The sequence below is a fragment of the Oryzias latipes genome, chromosome 14 (genome assembly GCF_053564925.1).
Source record: "Oryzias latipes strain Hd-rR chromosome 14, Olatipes_Hd-rR_3.1".
Lineage (NCBI taxonomy): Eukaryota > Metazoa > Chordata > Actinopteri > Beloniformes > Adrianichthyidae > Oryzias > Oryzias latipes.
The window spans coordinates 11,721,839-11,725,887 of NC_136250.1; the positions used below are offsets into that span (position 1 = coordinate 11,721,839).

At 37.6% G+C, this 4,049-nt stretch overlaps 1 long non-coding RNA gene across 1 annotated transcript; it reads left to right on the forward strand.

Moving 5' to 3' along the window:
- Positions 1 to 280: 280 nt before the first annotated feature.
- On the forward strand, positions 281 to 2,310 carry LOC144983796 (uncharacterized). Its single transcript, XR_013647606.1, has 3 exons — positions 281 to 529; positions 1,565 to 1,645; positions 1,750 to 2,310. It is a non-coding gene; the product is annotated as an uncharacterized LOC144983796 (long non-coding RNA).
- The last annotated feature ends 1,739 nt before the right edge of the window (positions 2,311 to 4,049 follow it).

The window sequence follows — 4,049 nt, forward strand, 5'->3', positions numbered from 1 at the left end:
CATAACAGTTAGGCTGTTCTCTCACCAAGTATTTGGCAATTCTCCCAGTCTTTGTAAAATGTACCTAGAACACATAGAATGAAACAAATGTTGTTGCTGTTTTCCTGCCTAAAGGTAACGTTTTCATCATTTTACTAAATAATAAATACCCAACCTGGTATTAAACTCCTTATACCTTCCCTTTTGCTGTGTTGCAGAATTTCTTTTTCATTTTTAACTGGTTGGGATTTTCTTGACAGCTTTGTTTTTTAATCGAGCAACAACTAAATATACGATTTTCCAAGTATGTTTATGTTGCAGTCATACATTTGTGGTGCTTTTTAATGAGAAAACTTCATCTTCATCGCTTTTAGAGTCACCTGAAGGCGTCGGAGCATTCAGCCTCAGTGAAAATGATCAACTTTGACTATCATCAAAATGTGAAGGGTGGCAAAGCCGACAAACTCCACAGCGTTTTGAAGCCTCAGCTCAATAAGTTCATAGAAGAATGTGGGTTCTTCTACTATTCTGGGGAAACTGGCATCGTAAGGTAACACAAAATCCCACCTACCTGTATATTTTTTTCACTATTTCTAAAAGTAACGTTGCCCTTTAACTATTCTCTGTATGTATTAGTTACAATTACCATCTATTTATTTTGAAAAACTGCTGTGTTAAGCAAACGATTTCTGAACATTCTTTTCCAAGTGATGTTCCTGTTATGACCTGTGAAGCCTCACAGGTCATAACAGGCCGTCTTTGAACAGCCAAGAGACAAGTGGTTCTTGTTCCTCTTCCAGGGATTGAGTGAAAATGTCTCGCTTGTGTACAAATCCATTGCTCTGTACAGCTTGAAGGAATATATATTTGTTGTCTTCATTTTATTATGTTTTTCTGTCTCACTGAAGTTTAGTTTTATTAGTGTGTGTTGTTTCTGTCCTTTGAACTTTGAAGAAGCTTCCTTAAATTGCATATGTAAGGAGGTTTCAGGGCTGCAGCTGTAAGCTCGTCCCCTTTCAGGGGAAACAGAGTTTTTGATCTTCTGAGGCCATATGATCAAAGGTCATAAATTAAGCATCTCTGGGGCTGATTCAATGTATGGGAACCTCTCCAGGCGGCCTTTCACGTGTGGACAACAAAGCTCTAGGATCGACTCCCTGCGGTGACAGATCCTGCCACCTGTGTTGGACCCCACGGGTGTTCCGTACCGTGTCCATCTGTGAGGTTTCTCCCCCGAGACCAGATGCTGTGATTCCAAGTATGGGCTGAAGGAAGTAGGCGGGCTCCTCTGTCAGCCAATCTCTAGCGACCAGAGGCGGAGATTCAGCAGCCATCATGCTTCAGGAGGAGGGACTCTGACCACATGTTTAAAAAGGGCCATGCTTTGGAAAAAGCTTGGTCTCCAGACAAGCTGCATGTAAATCTGGATTGTAATTTCTTACGTATTGCAGGCCTTGATTTTGGGCACCCAGATCGATCTGTTTTATTTTGTTTAGAGCTCTTTGTTAGGGACAATAAAAACTATTTAATCTTAATCACAGATGATTTACTGCATCTGGAATAGATCTTTGTCATGTCTTCACAGGACTCAGGGGGGGACCATGAGGACTAACTGCCTGGACTGTTTGGACAGAAACAATAGTGTTCAAGCCTTTTTTGGCCTGAGGTAGGAAGGCTTCGGTGTTGAGGGTTGTTCTTTCTGTGCTATGTAAAGGAATTTAACTGATATTTTTAATATGATATACTTTTATTTTATTTTTTTATCTTTAGATGTTGACCAGGCAGTTAGAACAAATGGGCCTGACAGAGAAACCCCAGTTGGTTGCCCAGTTCCAGGAGGTTTTTCTGACCATGTGGTCTGTTAACGGGGATTCCGTCAGTAAGATCTATGCGGGCACTGGTGCTCTGGATGGCAAAGCCAAGGTATGCACAAAAACAATCGACCTTTCAATGATGCAAAACATCATTGTGTAGAGCAGCTTGTGAAAAAGTTTTCTTTTATTTGTGAAAATCTTTTGTCAATTATTGAAAAATTCTGTGTATGGCAATGAGACTCAAGCTGGTCATTTCTTACGGTTCAATCAGGTAAAAAGGAAAAAAAAAATTGAAATTTAAATGGTCAAATTCAATAAATAACACATCTGAAAATCCACTTGAAGCTTCATCTAATTCAATTTTGACTTAAAAGACTATTACGGTATTGAAAGCACAACATTTATTAGTAACTTATTGGGCCCCGTACTCCTGGGAAAGTTGCGCAAACTATCATCACTGTTCACCACACCTTCATCTCTAATTTAACTAGAAACCAAATGTTTGATTCCATGTGGCTTTAAACTCGATTTATATGGAGTGATATTTCTGCCACCACGTTGCACACAAAACTTTCTAAGTTGAACACAAAACTTTCTAAGTTTTTTGCTCAAAAATTTTTTTTTTGCTTTCAAAATTATTTTTGGATGAAGACGTTTTCATTTTTTTAAATATAATTTTAACAATAATTCATACTTTCTTTTTTTTAGCATTAGTTCATTTTTATTCAGTCAAATTTTTGAATTTATGACTGAGGATCTCTTGAAACTGTAAAGTTTATCTTCTGACATTAAATCAACAGGCCTGTGTGTGATCTGTTAATCCTGCAGAGCAAAATATTAGTGAAAAGTGTTATTTTTTTAAGGTCTGTTTGTTAAAACAAAACAATAAAAGATTCAAAGCACATATTATTTTATGCTGCACACGTGTTTGGGATCAGATGAACAGCAATAAAAAGCAGAAGAATGATGGCTCACCACAGTTAACTCAATGTATATAACACAGAAGAGGCATTTTTGACTTTTATTATCATTTATGTTTTAGAACTTGTAAGCGTTTGTCCAAAGTTAAAAAATGTTAGTCATAAAAAATGCTATTTTCTCTTAATATTTCAACAATTTTGACTAAAATAAAACAATAGTTCAGATACAAATCTTAAAAAGTGTTGCTTCCCTGCTGGACAGAGTCAGAGCTCGGACGTTTTTTTCTGCTGCAGACATTTTAAACACGTTCATCACTACACTGACATGAATAAATACTAAACTCTGTTTGATTTTAGCTGCTTTGCTGCTCCTTCTGGGTTTTACTCTCAGAGGAACGGGCCAGAATCGTTGAAAACGGCAGAACCCTGTACGAACAGAACCGACACAAAGTCTAAAGTCCATGTCTGCCTCGGCGTACCGTCAATATCCGTCAATATGAGACAGAGACACTTGATTGGTTAGAATCTGGACCAATCAGCAGCTGTTTGATGGCAGCTTGGTCACGTCAAAACAAAACTTAACTCAGCAAAGATAGGAAAAAAGTGAGATGACACACAACGCATGCAAATTTCTTTTTGTCGATGTCAGTGGCAGTCATATCACGCTAAGTCGCGCTCAAAGTAGTCAGCAAAATCAAAGATAGGACAAAAGCGACATTTGACACAACGCACGCGAAAAAAAGTGTTTTGCAAACGCAAAAAACGTTTTTGAAAGCAAAAAAAAGTTTTAGAAAGCAAAAAAAAATTTTTGAGCAAAAAACTTAGAAAGTTTTGTGTTCAACTTAGAAAGTTTTGTGTGCAACGTGGTGGCAGAAATATCACTCCATAGATTTAAACTCAGTGTCACAGTGTGTGCCGGCTTGGTCATTTTTTCACACAGACGAGAGGCATTCGAGTTCCTTGTACTGCTGTTTAATGTGGTGTTCCTTACTTTAAACTTTACACCGCATCAACATCCGTAGAATGAATAGCTTTTATTGTCACATGTACAGCTTTTACACTGGCATATGAGATGAGTTCTAGCAAACAAAAGTAATAATTAACTATAACATATGAATTGCACATCTTTATACAAATAATGCACAAAATAATACACATACATACCACTTTGGCCTGCTAATGAACAACCGGTTGAACTAAAACACAAAAAATCTTCTTAATTGTTCTCTTATTGCCGTCTGTCGTGCTGACTTCGCATGTCCTGCTCTTATAGGAAACAGGAAGTGCCTCTTACAACCTGTAGCTGAACTCGGTTAATCTAAACATTAAAAACTAT